Below are 17,993 nucleotides of genomic sequence, written 5' to 3'. Positions count from 1 at the left end.
GTTTGGTAAATGCAATATGCTTTAACTGCCTATTAAAAAAAAAAAAGGAGCCACATAGTGCAAAGACCTGAGCCCAGCCATTTTCATTTGACCCGCTTACTGGTTGTAGCACAAATGGATGCCTATTGACCAGTGTCATCGACCTCAGAGACCTCTGCTCTCCAGCCAATCTGCAGCGGGCCTCGGGGGCGATTATGACATTTACTCACACAGATTATAATTTCAAATGGCTGTTTAGAAGGAGGAGAAAAGATTCCCCAGTAGGAGCGGCCCAGGCGGCTGGAAGGGACGAGCGGTCAATAAGAATAGACTTGAAATAATCGATTGGAAATGGACACACGACAGAGGCCCTGCAGGCTGTGCCGATCAATAAGGTGTGTTAAGTGGCGGTGTTGCCCTCCATTGATGAGCAAATGGCTGTACAGGCTGTCCTTGCTCCCCAACTCTCTCTTTCCCCCCTTTATCAGCAGGTCAAACAGTGGGGCCAGGTGGTTAACCACATGTCGCCTCTAGACAAAACACACCGCGGTGTGAGTTCTGATTGGCTGGAACCGGCCACATGGCTTGATACCCCTTCCAGTACCCTCTCAAGACCACCGTATCCCACCTATGACAAAGTTGGGGGGGCATTGCAGGGGGTCAAATTGCATGTAAAGTAGCCTTTTTAATGTTTACTTGTTTTGACATGATCTTGTCATAATGATGTAAACTGTACACCTTTACTGAAATAATTTCACTATTTGCCGATAGCAACCTAGAGTTCGCAGATCCATAGGTCCACTTGTCAGGGACCCTTCCACTTTAACCGAATTAGCATAATAAATGTCAATTTGTAGCATCCCCCAATTTTCACATTCTTTAGGCAAAGAAAGGCAAGTTTATTTGTATAGCACATTTCATACACAAGGCAACTCAATGTGCTTTACACAAGGAAAGACAGCACCTATAAGTATCAACAAACACAGCAGTACATTCAGAAGCAAAGAAGAGAAAAAAGTAGGTTACAAAATTTACCTTAGACAGCAAACTTTAAAAACATTTAGCGTAAGAAAGTTAAAAAAATAAAAATAATTTAAAGAAAAAAAACATGATTTAAAAATGTTCAAAAGACCTTATAGGTATAGTGGGGGAAAAAACTGGATTTAAAAGCCTTTTCATTTGGGGCTGACTTCACTTCTGTTGACAGCTTATTCCATTTGGGTGCAGCATAACAGCTAAATGCAGCTTCACCATGTTTACTTTGAACTCTGGGTTCCACTAGTTGGCCCAAGTCTGCAGATCTCAGAGCCCTGCTGGGTTTGTATTTAATCAGCATTTCTTGAATATATTTAGCACCAAAACCATTCAGTGATTTATAGACCAAAAGCAGTAGCTTTACAGGGTTAAAATGTTTTCAAAATACTTTAAAAAAGAGTTAGCTATTTGACGGATGCAACTAAAGTGGGGAAAAAAAGTTTCTCTGACTGCAAAAAAATAATCTTGTCCATCACCAACCAACACAGCATTGTTTGAAAACAACACCTGTTGTGCACTCCCGCTCTAGGCCATCCATTTCAGTGTAAAGGCAAGGGTGCATGGTGCTGACACAAATGTACTAGAACCAAGGCGAATGGAGAGGAAGATAGCACCGTCTTATTACTTCTTGCCATATGACACGCATGAGCCATGAATAATATACGACTACGCCACCTCGGCTCAGATGAAAGTGGTGCACTGTGAGTCGAATACAAGGAAACAGTGAGTCCCATGCAAAGGATTGTGGAATTATTTGCCTCTGTGTGTGTTTGTGTTTATTTCTAAAGGTGACAGCGCATATCAGTGTTGCGAATCGTGAACGAACGTGTGGATAAACAAGGAAAAAAGGGAACAATGAAGAGTTTGCATACGCAGACACGAGAGAAAGTGTTCCTCTCAGGAGAGCTGATCAGTGCATGGCACTTCGCCTAGTTTCACTCTGCTGGGACGTGGCGGTTCTCGCTCTCTCGGGGCGGAAAGCAGGAAGGCGCTGGGGTAAAAAAAAAAAAAAATGCTTCTTTTGATCATCACGCTCACCTTTTGGAGAAGAGTTGCAGGTTGTAAACAGCATCTTCAAACTCAAACTCCTCCCTGCATGGTGCTTGACTAAACACACTTTGGTGAAACACAGGAGACACCAGGCAGTACAGTTCAGCTCAGCCGGTCTTGTTATTGTTGGACTAATAGCTGTAAATAAAGTAATGCAGTGAAATGTAATGTGTCATACCCCTAGGATAACAAAAAATGTTGTGCAGTTAACATACTTACAAACCAGACTGTGAATGTGTGGCCATTGTTGGAAGCCACCACTGGCTACCTTTAGCCATAGTTTTGCTTGACTCTGGCCATTACTTGAAAGTGACTCTGTAACGTTGGACAGCTGATCGGTGTAGATAGTATCAATTTCAAGGTAGCATATTTCAGACTTTTAGAGTTGATCAAAAACCTCACCTTCACTGTCAGGAATTTATCCACAGCTTGGTTCCCAATTCTTTACAGTTTTCGACAATTAATTGGAGAGAGAGAAAAAAAAATCCCTCCTCAGACTAAAATAAACTGAACTGCTTGCTGAAGTACCTACCAAACAATATGTGCATTTTAAAAGGGTCCTAACAAGTGTCAAATCCAGGTCCAGAAACTAAAAACCCTGCCAAAGTTTGGCTTTAGCTACAGGTGCTTCTACTCAACATGCAAGTGAATGAAATCCCCAAAACACCTGTGGGAAAAGCCAAACTGTGGCAGGGCCAAAATATCTCATCCCTGCTGCCCTGCATTGCACCCTTCAGGTTGGGTATCAGTCGCAGTAGTGTGATATCATATGCTTGAACAGGGTGGTGCTAAACATTCTTCTATTTATTGATTGGTGGACAATGAAGTGTCACTTTTTGTGTCATGGTAGATTGCGAAGAACAGCACAGTATTCAACATAGCCGGACATTTCCGTCTCCCGTCGTTGACGATGCCCAACTTTCGCGAATGCGTCATGACGCAAAGCCTCGCAAAAATGGACGGAATGAGAGGGACCATCTGCCCTCACCCAGATCAACAGACCTAAACGTGCTTCAGTCGGTGCTCAGTCCATTTATTTATTCGAGGCTTTGAGCCATTGTGCACTCGCCGAAATGTGGGCTTCGTCAACGACAGGAAGCAACGAGAGAGTGCCCAGCTCTGGTATGCAACCAACGGACACCCGAACACACTTTTATGATGTCATGTTATTTTTGTAACTAATGCACACCCCACATTGGAAACACAACTCTGATCAGGGTTTACCTGATCTGATCCCAACTGTGGAGATTGGCTTCAAGTGCGTGCATAATAGGGTATCAAGCCGAGCAAGGGATTAGTTGGAAAAACATGTTATACCAGATACCTCTTTCAGCAACATCCAATATTTCAAAAAGATTGTTCAAAACGCCGTTCCCACAAGCCTCAAGTTGTCCATTCAGGACCAAAAGCGTTACGTCAGACCCACAACAGCTGTTAAACGATACAGTACAAGCTTAATTTTTTATAGTCGTCCACTGCATGTGAAGCATGCAGCGGCGATGCGTGCGGTGTTAGGTTCCCATTGTGACTTGCAAGTATTGTGTCACTGTACGAAAAAAAAGAGAAGAAAGCCATTCAACAGGCAAATCCTACCAGGAGCCAGCCAAACAGGCCAACAAAAGGTTGGCCGTCGCGAGCGGGGGGCCGGCACCCGCATTGTCCTCTAGTCAGCGGTGAGCGGAGACAATGGGCGAAGGACGTTTTTTGAGCGCTTGACCCAGGCTACCTTGACTTCACCTCAGGAAGACAAGGTTAAGATGGATGGCTCTAATTAAAAGAGCGGGCCTGTCTCGTCATTTCAATGGCATCGGGCTTATTTTACAGGAACTTTAACGGGCGCCTTTGTGGGCCGGTAATTACAGGGTGAAGTGATTAGAGCTCCCCAAAGGCATGGAGGTGACAGACAGACTTGGTGGAGTAACCCAAGTAACCTTTCAGTGTGACATCTTTTCTATTGTCATTCATGACAAACACAAATTTTAACCGCCGCATCTTGCACCATGTCACGGAGATCATTTTCCTAATTAGGACAAGGGTCATACTGGTACGAAGCTAGAGGCAGTTGGGTTTTGAGTAGGCATATGTTGTTTTTAAACATTTTCATTTTTAAAATCTGGGAGTCTTCTTATATGACAAGAAAACAACTGGCATGTGTACGACATCGTATAGATCGATTCAGCTCAGCACACAAATAACGATATTACCTCTTAAATTTGTGAGTCTCCGCCCTCAAACCAGATGTCTGTCATTGCAAGACTGCCTTGTGAGAAACACAATGGTGCGACATAGCATCCAGACTTCTGGAAGAAGAAAGAGTAGTTGTAGAAGAAGAAATAGAAAAAGCTAGGCTAATTGTTAGCTCATGTGGCTTGGGAAAACTCTGCCTTGTATTGTGGTAAATGATTGTGAGAGACAAGTCATACAAAGACTCAAGGCAACTAGTTGCCCCTTATGTATGGCAACAGTGTGAGCTTCAGTTCATGAATGGCCCCCAAGGGAATCTCTCAAGTGGGAATGTGTGTTAAACATAACAAAGGTTGCACTAATCTACTGTTTATTAACTGTGGAGTAACTGGAGAGTCCCGATTAAACGCAGATTTGAGCCCGATTAAGATGCCACGTCAGAACAATCACAAGCCTCGGTTCAGCATATGGCCTTCGCTTCAAGTGCGAGGGGTTCGAGTGGTGTGACCGCTGCCAAACTTATCAATCAAGGAAACGGCTTTTCCCAGCTGGTTAGCTAACAAGCATATCAGGACCCTCGTATTCCTGCTGAGTCTCAACAGTGTGGTTTGAGCCATTGAATTTTCTAGTCCTTTTCATTTTTACCATTGGATCTACACACCCTAAATTGGTCGCCAGTCAGTCACAAGGTCCACAGAGCAGGGTGGCTACACTACAGAGCTTACAGTCACATAATTTTTTATGATGTCACAGCTTTTACAGCCAAAAGTGTCTCGATATTAGGAGGCAGCTGCCTCCCAAATTTATATGCAGAAAACTCACGGCAATTGCTCTTGACAAATGGTATTGAACTAGTTTTATGCCTTCAACTAGAACTAGATATAGCCTATGTCCTTAAATACACCACACACTTCCGGCTCGATTTCTTCAGGTCCAACAAAATTACTGCATTTTCCATTTCCCCAAAAACTCTAAGATAGTGGTTCTTAAAAGTATTAGAGAGGATTCTGCGGCGAACGAGTAGCCCAACGGCTGTTGTGTGCATGCATAAAAACAACTCCTCCCTGCTTTTTACACAGGAAACGCCTGCGTAAGAATAATATTTTTGTGTTCACTATAAATAATTTATTTTTTAAAAAGATTAACAATTTATTTTTTACTCTACTCCACTGTTCATACATAAGCTACACGGCATTGCGTAAGTAGGAAAAGTTAGCATCAACAAACAAACCGTTGAGCTGCATTGACGCTGGTGTCATTATACAACTTTACATGTTTAACACGCGTCATAAAGTTTTTACTCAAAAAGTAATCTGAAGTTACCTGTTCAGCAGAAACTGAGCACTTCAAACTTCAAAAACAGTCTTTCTTTTACGGCTTGGTGGTCCTGTATCCTTCTCTGCCATTGTTGGTTAACTTTGAACACACACGCGAGGAGCTAGCTACAGTAGAAAGAAGCTAAGCCGCTGCTGCGCTGGTAAATAGTGTTGCGCTAGAGGCCTACGCAAGCTACGTACGCAAAAAGTGTGATTGACACAGTTTATGAATAAACAATATATATATTGTTAGCCATATGTACAAGTCTGTCTGTTAAAATGCAAATTCTACTATAATCGTAAAATAAAAGTTGAAAATACTGGGGAAAAAAGCAATGTTAATTTATTTAAGAGGCGCCTGAGATGGCGTCGATTTGAGCGAAGGTAAGGCATGTAATTTTATCATGTTTTTCCTCATTGAGTTACGACTTTATTCTTGTCGTGTTAACATCTTTATTGGTGTGTGCGTGGCTAAAAATGTCACAGTGTGTCAGATGTATGATATATTCATGTCTATCTGTGTGGCTATATTGTATGTCTTGAAGCATGCATGCATGCTTCAAAACTCTCCCCACATACTTCGGTATCACCACAAAAAGTTATTTAGAGGAGCAATTAAAATCTGTTTAGCTGTCTACGTGTACTCGCCCACATATACAAAGCTGTCTGAACATGGCAGATGTCAAATAGCTGCATCGTCAGCTTAAGTTAAAGGTTAGTACGTTACACTTTACTACCACTAAATAAAGAAACATGTCAGATTGAATAGCGCACGTCGTATTGACCATTAGAATGTGTGATTTAATGTCGCAAATAAGCACGGAAGGTCTGGAGAATGTGGACATCTTATGTATCAGTGGTTCATTTATTTTTAAACTTGCATGACAGATACTGTATCAATGGTAAAATCTCAATTTAAGATAAATAAAATAACATATAGCTTTTATGAGAACAGTTGATTTCAGATAAGAAAACAAATCCAAGGTCAACACATCCTAGAACTGATTGTCTTAAAATACAATATAATTACCTGCTAGCCAAGTACTTTGTGAGAATATTCAGCTTTTAGTATGTTGTAAAATACTGTTTAGTGTCAGTGTGCAGAGACCTGCAGACCCAGTAACTCTACCAACCACGTCAATACTGCTTTGTAAAGCACGTGCCGAGTCAACACCTGAGGGTGAGCAACTCAACGCAGGCCATTACGTTCACCCCGGTCCTGGTGTGTATGGTTATGTGTGGGAACAATGCGCACCATGTACCAGGCCCACTAATAACAGCCCACTCAACAAGCCTGCTTGACAGCCGGCTGAGACTTTGAAGAATTCATAATGAAGCGATGCCTCAGATTAGCACGAGAGGCGGCTGCCTTTGAAGAAACAGCTCAGGTTGTGTGAGGTCCTAATTAGGAATGGCCTATTTTAGTTTGAACACATGCTGAGGAGAGAGAGTGTACGTGTGTAGGTTTGTATGTGTGTGTAATTGGTTATGGTATACTTATATATTCTGAATGGGTGTGTGTGCCTGTACTGTAAAGATGCTGTTTGAATGAATTTCTATGGAACATTGGCAATGTATGTTTTTGTTGGGCTTTTTTTGTGTGCAAACGTGTATCTATCAATATGGGCATCCAATATCACCATTTCTCTCAAATATTATTCACAAACCAGACTAAATCTGTGATAGTGAGCACTTCTCCTTTGCCGAGATAATCCATCCCACCTCACAGGTGTGATGCTAAATATAAATACATTATCTGACTGCAAAACCTTGTATTGTACCTTATAGTATAAAATAGAAATCTACACAGATTGATGGCTAACTAGTTTCGTTTTTTATAAGGAAATGCTTGCAATATGTCAGCATTATTATATATAACATGATAAATTGAAATTTTGGTTGTAGATTTTTACCAAGCATCTTGGAAGTTGACATGCTTGATTAGCTTTCGCGGGCCACACAAAATGATGAGGTGGGCCAGGTCTTGAGTTTGACACCTATGTTTTTTGTTTTGTTTTTGTCTGGTTTCCTAATTAACCCATGAGAATCCACACCACAAATGCATACACATGCCAATATCATGCATTATTATTATTATTTTTTGACTCATCCTCAATCAGCAGTGCCTACAAAGCAAAGGCGGGCGGAATGTTCTGGCCTGTAACCATTCCTGAGTGGCTATCTGATGGTGGAAAGCCTGGGATAATCCACGCCGGCGTTATCAGCGGCAGGGATCCCATTTCCATATTGGAGCCCTTCTCGGCTGATAAGAGCAGCCTCCCTGATAAACGTGTAGTGATGGAGTGATACCTGCGGTCCAAGAGCTTGATGAGAGCCTTATGAATGGTTCAAGCGGAGGGGTGATGAGGACGAGGGGGGCTTTCAGGCGGGGAGGCTGGACAGTAGCTTTCAGCAAGGCTGATAAAAGCAAGGAGGGGGAGGCGGGTGATTAATGTGTCTAAGTGACCATAGGTCAGAGGAGGGCCCTCGCCGCTGACCGCTCTTAAGAGAGGTCACCTCCACAACCATCCGTCACACTCACAGTGAGTGGACTCACTCCTTGCAGCGATTGTGTGTGTGGATGAAACCACTATTTCGACGCAACATAATTTACATGAACATATTTTCATACAAATGGGGGAGATGTGTGGCGGAGGTATCGCCGGTCGCTCGAGGAAGACGTGTGACCTCCATTTTTGCAGCACTTCAGTCCTTGGGGCCAGACAGTGGGACACAAATGCATTATTAATTGGGCTCTATTTCACCATGTCCGTCGCTCCTTTATCAGCATGTTGGGGTCAGGCCTCATAGATTAGTCTATGAATGGACCTTTGCATTTGTTTATATATATATACTGCAACTGTATATATATATATATATATATATATATATATATATATATATATATATATATATATATATATGTATGTATATATATATATATATTTATTTTCAGAAATGATCTACGGTTAGCAAAAATGAAGACTCAAGACTTTTTGTGAAAACAAAAAAAGCATTGATATTATTGAGATACTTTTAATCTTAGAGGCCAGTCTTCCTGGTTTACTCACGGTGTAGCTTATTGTAATTAATTAACAAAACCACTTATTTCAAACCGTGTACATTTTTTACAATAATTATTTCGATAATTATTTATCGTGAATACATTGCAAATGTTCTCATTTCAATAGGGGCTTAAAAAATACATTTTATAAATGCATGCAAAAACCAGATTGACATCCTAAATAGGGACAGCAGAAGCTAAGCAAACCAAATTCAGATACTGTTCATTCCTAATTCTATATCTTCAAAGTTACCATTGTGTGCATGTCTGTTTGTTCTGTCTGAGGTATCCATCATTTAGTAAAATACTAAGAATTAATTATTATTTTTTAAATAAAACACAAATATTTAAAAGTGAAAAGCAAGCAATAATGCGGACTTACTACAAACAATTCGGGGGGGGGGGGGCACACTGTATTTCTCCACTGTGTAGGTTGTCATTGAAGTTTTGTTATTGATATTACCGTTCTTTTCTCTGCGGGGGCCCACGTCCCCAGAGAGCCACCCCTCACCACAGGGCACCCTTAAAAGCACATATTAAAAAACACAATGTCGCTCTCCATCCCGTCTCCTTGTGTCCCTGGGCCCCCCAGTGCACACTGTAAACAGCTGGCATGGCTGATATTTTATTAATGATGCTCTTTAATTAGTTTAATTACACAGAATCACGTCTTTGTGCATAATTTCAACCTGTTTAATCAAAAAGAATCCCAACTGCCATTTATGTATACACGGGAATCTCTGCCCTCTGGCTGAGAGAGGAGTGTAATTGTGTAGGTTTGTTTGAAGGGGCCGTTGTCATGTGACGCGCTGTAGGAAAAGTTCACTGAAACAAAAGGTATGCGTGGTTTCATAAGCTTTAGTACATTTGGGATTTATTTACAGCCCTCCAGACAGTGGTTTGCCTGAAACAGCACCCCCTAGCTAGCTCGGCCATCATTGCACATTGAAAAGCATGAAGTCCTGGGACAAGCACAAGAGTGTTCTGCTGCATGGATTCAGTACAGTGATGCCATAATGAGAGTGTGAATGTTTTTTTTTCTCCTGTGATTTCCTGGCAACCAGTCCAAGGTGTTGTGCTCTGCCTTTTGGCCAAAGTTAGCTGGGATGAGTTCCAGCTCCTCGCCACTCTCAATAGGATGAGCATTCTAGGAAATGGATGGATAGATGGATGGAATTACTAATATCACTATTGGTACTGTGCTTGAGCACCCAATAAAAGGGTCTAATTGCGCCCATTTTTAATAATATGGTTGAAATCACCTGTAAATGATTAGGAATGAAATTTCTGGATCATCGTCATTGAGTGAAGAATCCGGTCCACCTGGTGTGTTCCCTTGTGTTTACACTGAAACCCAATAAGATTCAGATCAGTGCCTTAACACAGGGCTTTATTTAAACAGCACAATGGTCAGTCGCCAACATCACTATCTGAGCCCGTGCATCTTATCATGCAAGCACTCTGTCAACAGTGTTACTGGAAAAGGAACGTTGGGCTAATGCTCACGCACATTAGCATCCCTCAACAGTCTCCAAGATGGCCTCCAGACCAGACGCAGAGGGGGTGGAGTGTAACTTGTCAGACACTGATGTTCCGCCATGATGACAACAGAAGTAAATGAGGTTTCAGAGACCTCATCTAAGACAAAATCAATACGCTGCCTTCTGAGCTCAGCAGAGAGGCTTTCTGCATTATTTACTGAGTAGACAGTGAGTAAAGACGCTGCCATTTTGGCGAGCTGGGAAATGGCTGCCTCTCTGTCTGTCTCTCTCTCTCGCTCTCTCTCTCTTTCTCTCTCTTGCTTGCCATCTTATCACATCAACAGAAATGATAGCTATATTTCCACGCAGCCCACCTGGTCTGTGGTATCGCTCCATGGCCCCGACAGCTTTAAAAGTCAATTATGGGGCTAAATGACTCGAGGAATATCACTCCAGAATGATGTTTCACACACTTTATCGATGACAATAGCATTAGCGCTGATTAGCGCAACCGAATGTGCACTTTTTCAGGGGGGGTAATGCAACATACTGAAGGGTAACTGGATCGCCGCCTTGGCTCTGGCGGCCCCAGTATGAGCCCCGCTGGCTGGCGGCTAGACTGGAAACATCCCAAAAAGCCTCAGCCCTGAGAGGGGCTAAGGTTTCAGCTGGTGCAAAGGAGCTGGCAAAATGATCATGTTGATTCACTAAAGACTTGACTTAGAGGTCAGCAGCTTGTGCAGACAATGCAATTCAACTTGCAAAAAACAGTGGATTTACACTTTATTGAATGGGGTTCGCACCCAAAGAATATTATTGAAATGTGACACTTGTGCTGGCATCTTGGCAGTTTTTGAACTAGTTCCTTTTACTGCCATTTACAAGTTTAACTAAATAAGTTGTTAACCACACTTCGTTATGCCAAAGCATATTCGGTTGTCTGTTTTGGTTGGTTGCTGCCCTATGCTTGAGTCTAATTTAATTAGTAGTTGGGAGTAATATTGTATGATTGTGCTTACCCGAGAGTGAAAGGGTTAAAAATAATCGTGATAAACATCGGGCCGATTTTTAGCTCAATTCTGCCTTTCTAAAAACTCCTTGGAGTGTGTTGAGAGTGATTTTGTTCCTTTCCTGATATGCTGGGAACAGTTGAGCCGACAATCTTTTTATGTGTTAACCTGTTTAATATATACGACCGCATTTTCTTATGTGTGTGTTGAACACGAAGTTCGGTCAAGTCACGGATTCCACACAGCGTCCTCATTGCACTAAAATCCCAGTTTAATCAAGAATCTCCGGTTACCCCACAGTTAATAAACAGCAGATTAGTACAATCTTTGTGGTGCCTGCCGCACATTCCCACTTGAGGGATTCCCATGGGGATCGTTCTCTAGTTGGCATAATTTGAACAACCCGGTCGGTGTTAGTTCATTCGCGCCACATCTCACCCTTAGTTTAAAGGCCCAATTCTCAGATGTCTTTGAAAGATTATTCTGAGTAATTATCCTGTAGTGTTGTGTGTTAAGAATGATTTTTACTTTGCTGTTAGCAGGGAGTCCTCGAGTTATGGCCGAGTTCCGTTCCTACGCTGGCGATGTAACCCGGATTTCACCGTTAAAGTCGATATTTACATCAAAATACTTGTACAGTAATTTGTAAAAAAAAAACATATTTGTGTGACCCGGAAGAGCCGGAACAAATATTTCGTGTTTCCGCATGGACATTCATTGCTGATGGACGGCAGAGCGGAGCTAATTCAAACTTAAACACAGAAATATGACGCGCCTGATGGCGAGCCTACCTGCTCGATGGACGTCCGTTGCTGGAGGTAACAAATACACAACTTTAAATAACTTTAAAATGGCGTGATTACTGTAGGAAATTAACAAAAAAAGAACGTGCTACGGACAAGGAATGGGCGCCATAAAGTCGAAACAGCGTATGTTGCACTCGACGTAACTCGAGGACTCCCTGTACAATTTTCAAATTGTACATATGGAATCAAAATATATGTAACGGTTATATGTCATGACAAATAGATAAGAAAAATGCCAAAATGAACTCTACCATTAGAGGACTTGCACCTCCGATGGTGTACGAGTTGTGAATAATTAACCCTAATTACATGCAAGAGAAATTAATTATTTATCTATGCATTGATGCATTGCTCCACCCTCCGTGTTCTTAGCTGTGATCTATCAAAACAATGGAAAGGTTTGTTAGTTATCCCCGTTCACAGAAGAACTTCATAGAATAGTGTGCACAGTTATGCACTGTAATTAGTCGAGCAGGTCGTCAGGTGGACATTACCGAAGCGTTTGTGGTAATGGGCTTAACCCTAGGTCTTGTTGACAGTCCCCACTTTGCTGCCATTGCCTGTTTTCTTCCCACTCTGAGACACTCAATTTATCTCTGCTTGGAAATGTAAAGTGAGTAAATATAGGAGTCCCACGTTCTCTTCAGTGGGCTTGTTCTGACTGATGGGTTCATGTTGGCATCATTTTTGCAGTTTCAAGTATTGGTACTATTTTGAGTGGAAAACAGACTGCCCCTTGGATCAAACTGAGGCAAGGATAGCTGAAAAGTGACATTGGACACTCCAACCAGCACATCATATTGTGAATCTTGCTGTCTAAAATGTTTATGGAAGTACATCCGATCTGTTGAAGGTTTTAAACTTGGCCTTTTACAAGGCTCTAAGAAAAGTCTTTACATTAATCACGATGTCAGCTTTGCTAACTTGCTAGATACTGCAATAATTAATGTATGAATCATCACCAAACGACGCACGTTATCAATAATGATGTGAATAACCAACATGCATTATGCAAGAAATTTTGCCCAGAGGCATATTCCGCCTTCTCTTGTCCTGGTCGTGGGCTCGACATGGTGGCAGGAACAGGCTTGATCAAATGATGGCACGAACTGCCATTGCCTTTAGAGAGTTGGCCCTCTCTTGTTTTGATGTGATTCACCTGGCAGTGTGCCCCGGCATTGTTTACACTGCCTCGCTTATAGAGAAAACTGGGAGTAGGCTTGGAAGATCAGCTAAAAAAAAAAATATATATAGGCATTGGACGGAAAGATCTGGGTATTAGCATTCTGCCCGCAGCCTTGCTTCGGCAGAGCTAATAAGGGAGGCCTGCGACGCGGCCTTTCATCTAGATTAGGGTTCTTATCGCATGCCACCTGCATGAAGCAGCCTGCCATTCATATGTAGATCAGGCCAAGTCAGGACTATGGCGCTTCCTAACTGTCACTTCTCATCACACACGAGACATTTCCACTCCACTGTGACCTTGTCGCTGGCATTCCCTGCAACATTCCTGTGGCATTTTATTTCCTAACTACTAGTGCAAATTAGTACGCAACATGTCAAAGGCTCACTATAAATGCAATGTTTGTATAGATGAACAATTAAACGCCCAGCGTGAGAAAACATTTATCTATCCGCACATCAATGCACAACTCCTTTGGGCATTAGTGATTATTAGTGACTCTAAAGAAGCAGACGTGTTACAATTGGGTGCCAATAGAAACACAATGAGAGCGCCATGATGGATGGGGCCCGTGGGATTGACTAGGCCCGTCAATGCTTCCCATGAAAACAAACATGCCATTAAATCAAAGGCACAGACTTCGTAGCTGTTTGTGTTTCTTGTAATATGGGCAAGTCCACATCGATTTTGTTTACGGTGCTGACTCGCGCCGAATCAGAATTTTGGGATTCAAGTGAGAATGAACCATAGCATATTGTTCTCTTTATAAGTGTCACAGGAATATTTGAATGGCAACACGTATGTGGGGAGTGCGCAGTATCATGTTAAGCACACTCGAGACCCAGAAGTGTTTGCCCAAGTATGGGAATGTTTAGCCAGCTAACGAGCAATAAAATAAACTATTAAGAAATCAGTCATTAAAGCCCAACTAGACAGTGTATCAACACCTTTGTTGTTATTTTGCTGTTGTCCTCTGATGCCGTCCTGTCACCAAGGGAGTTTGCCAACTTAGATACTGGACCGGAGAGACAAACCTTCCTAGGTTTGTTTAGCGTAAGCTAGCTGATACGACAGAACATGGACGGATTTAAAACTTTACCAAAAGTGAAAAAAATCCTGGCTGTTTTACTGGATTTTGACTATTTTTGCAAGGCCCACAGAATATTGTGTTCTATTGCTATAAAAACATGGAACCTACCAAAAGAAAGATTTGTGTCTCTCTTTTTTTTTTTATCAGGAAAAAGGTATATTTGTAACTATTATTGTTTTGCAGTAATTAGCATTATAATACAGCTAAGTTTAATGTTTTTTCACATTCCTGTTGAAAACACTGGCAAAAACAGCTTGTAGCAACATGGCCCTGGCTGATCTCTTATTCTCTGCTGCCACCTGCTGGCCATTTTTTTTGTAATAACTACCATTGCTTTAAGCCACCTCTTCATGTAAGAAGCTGCATCAAAGCCTTCTGTATGCTCTTGCATTAAAAAAAAAAAAAAGTCATAAAAGAACATATAAATATGTTTTTGGGAGTGAAGACAAAGTATTAAAAATCGTATTTACACGTGTTTGGGTTTGAATGAGTTGAACTAAAAAGGCAACCTTTTCTGTAGGTTGAGGTGGCTGGGTTAGCGCTGTCATATAGTCAATATGTTTTCAAAAAAGTGAATATGAGGCTTGGTACAGTGCTTTGGACAACATAGCATCAATTTACATTTTACCATTATGATCTAATGGGATTTTTCATTTTTTGGACGATGATATATTTTTCAACAAAAGTACAATTATTAATCCAGTAGTACTTTCTTCTTCTTACTATAAGTAAAGGCTATATGAGAGTAAACTAAAGACTCCCTTTATTGTGTTGACTTGACATACCATACAGTGTTCCTCTTGAACGGCACTTTGCTGATGGTCCACTCTAAGTGATTGGATCGGCTGTAGCGAGGTGTGGGTGGCATTATCGCACACAGACAGTGAGCAATGGAGGCGCATGACACAGGGGGCACACGCTGCTGATTTAGACAGGGTAACCCTTTCTCCCCATTAGCCCTTCCCTTCGCCCTGCCAAGGCCCGACCAGGTTTGTGCAATCTCTCAGTGTCAACATGGCTCCACGAGGCTTGATTCAATTAAGATTACGCCAGTTGAAGAGAGTGTACGAGTGACAGGGGTCAGTTTGATTTTGACGATTGGCTTTTGTTCTTTTTGTTTTTTCTCCCCCACCCTGAGCGTGGCGTAACTGCTTCTCCTGACACACTCCCTCACCGGGAATATAATAAACAGTCTGTTCCCCTTACAAGCTCTGATGTAGGATTCTTATTAAGAATCAAGAATGTGATGATGTCAAATTTAAAGAGTATTATCATATTTTAAAAAGTGCCAGATCTAAAAAACGAAATTGTGCACCTAATTTTTCAACCTGTGCTTCTATTTCCAACTGTGGTATGACAGACTGTTTACCCGTTTGTTTGTTTGTCTTTGGAACATTTTGAAAGGGTGCGTTGCAGGGGTATAACGCAAAAAGATTTGAATAGGAAAATTGGTTCAATTGGTGCAATGGTACACAAACTAATGAGACGGTCTCAATGTAGCTGGAGTTGGCTAAAAACGAATAAAAACGTAAAAATAAATAGTTTCATTTTCCAAGTTGAAAAATGTTGTCCGGCTATTCAAAACGTTGTGTTCGGCTGCATACCTCACAGTCTGAGCCACTAAATAACAACAAAGTGAGTCTTGAGTCTAAATTCAGATTTTGGAGCTTTACTGTGAGCAGTGGAAACACATTTTCCATCCATCCATCCATTTTCTATGAGCATGTAAAACGTGTTCAGGTTTGCAGAGAGTTGGTGTTTTTTTGTGGTACCTACTTGACACGAATATTAGTGGTTTGAATCATTTTTGTATCTCCAGGTGAATGGAAAATGTTCTGACAACTTTTCAAACATGAAAATGTTTGAATTAATTCCTGAGCATCTCATGTCTCTTTTTGGCAGCAAACATACTTCTGCTTATTTGTTTTTATTTATTCCTACTAAGCCTGAACAATGCATACTTTGTAGGGCTCATCCACTCTGCCACAGTTTATATGCTTTGTCTCACACACCAGCTGTGAATAGATCAGCAATTAAGGAGCATTTTGAGACCAAAAAGGGAAGAAGCCATTCAAAAGCTCATCATGGGGCAGCAAGCGGACAATACCAAGTCAATCTCATGGAATGAGGGTTTGCTTGTGTGCTGCTTTGATTTGGGGGATGCACATCTTTTGATGAATCAGCCTGTTACATGCACATATATATTTGTGTGGATTGGTCCAAAACAACAGAACCAAGACCTGTCACAAAAAGCAGTGTTGAACTTTGCCCCGCGAGGTCATTCCACTGTGCCTGGGTTAACGTTACACCCATATTGTAGCCCACAGCTGCAGCTCATTACAATGCCCATAAAAAACGTGGGCAGCCTGACCAGGGGTCCGAGCCAGTCATTAAAAAGGTGAAGAGGACGATTGTGGAGGCCAATTGAGAAGTTGGTAAAGAGACAGAGGGGAGAGAGTGGGGGTGCGGGGAATTTAGGGTGAGAGGTGGAGAATGAAAACAGAAGCGTTAAGTCATTAGGGCCCATTGTTGCGCTCAAACGGTCGCCACACAAGCTCTCTGTGAATGGGAAATGGAGCTTAATGACCTGAAAAGGGACTTCAAAAGCAGCAACAATAGATGAGAAGGGGCGGCCCCCACTCGAATGTCACTCTGCCACTTATTGCTCTGTCGGAGAATGGCTGCCCTGTTTAGATTGGTAATGTGATGAAAGTAAAACTAGCTTAGTGCCCCTAAACCCCCCCTCATCAGCAACCCAGCCCCCCTAGCCTGGCGCTCTCTTTTAAATAAATAGTTGTGGGAGCCGTTTCCCGCACCAATTCACATTCATTTGTGTGAATCATTACATTATTACCGCTATTCACACAACTCCATTTAAATGTAGTGAGCGAGTTTTTATTAGCTTCGTTCTGTTTTGATCGCTGTTAGTTAGTTAGTTAGTTAGTTAGTTAGTTAGTTAGTTAGTTAGTTAGTTAGTTAGTTAGTTAGTTAGTTAGTTAGTTAGTCATTTGGTCTCATTAATTTGTCCGGTTATAATGGTCATCAAGCTTGCTTTTTTCCACTGTGTAAATGATGCGTGACATTCCGCATATAGATAGTATTCAATAACATCGCGAGTCTGCCCCTCATGGTGGGTCAACTTTCCAGCAGACTCAGCTGTGTTTCTATTGTGTTGCCACGAATGTTCTTTTGTTATTGATGAATGTCACCCCCCAGCTTCCTCTAATGTTTCTTGTGTAAGCTTGGGTTGTCTTTAAACCAAGTTAGGTAGTTCCCAGAGCTACTAGCGCTGGCATGTTAAAACCAAAAACAACAACATTGACGATTCATCTCTTATTTTCGTACACTTTAACAACAATTAAATTTTTTGGGCTGCTGGGAAAGGAAAATAAGAGATCTCAAAATCAAACATCTTGATCACCAAATCTATTTTTAGCCAGAGCTAGTCACGGCTAGAGGCTCACATATATCACAATCACCATCCATCCATCACCTACGGCATATCCAGGGTTGGGTCGCGGGGGCAGGCGTTCCAAGGCCAGCCGGGCCCCATATCACAATCACATTATAGTAAAATGACACTTACCTTAATCAAAATGGTTCTGAACATACTTTGGTAGACTTTGTCGGTTGGAAATCCTTTCAATTTATCTTTGCAATTCCGGACACTTCTTTGTCCGTTCCTATTCGACATTTCATGGACTTGTGAACGTGAATGGAACACTGTGGGCAAAATGACGTCATATGAATACTACCTATGCAGCTCGAATGAAAATGTGTTGTGTGACTAATGAG

The sequence above is a fragment of the Leptonotus elevatus genome, chromosome 3, assembly GCF_054856555.1.
Source record: "Leptonotus elevatus isolate MCC_2025b chromosome 3, RoL_Lele_1.0, whole genome shotgun sequence".
Lineage (NCBI taxonomy): Eukaryota > Metazoa > Chordata > Actinopteri > Syngnathiformes > Syngnathidae > Leptonotus > Leptonotus elevatus.
Note: the sequence above shows the minus strand (reverse complement) of the source record.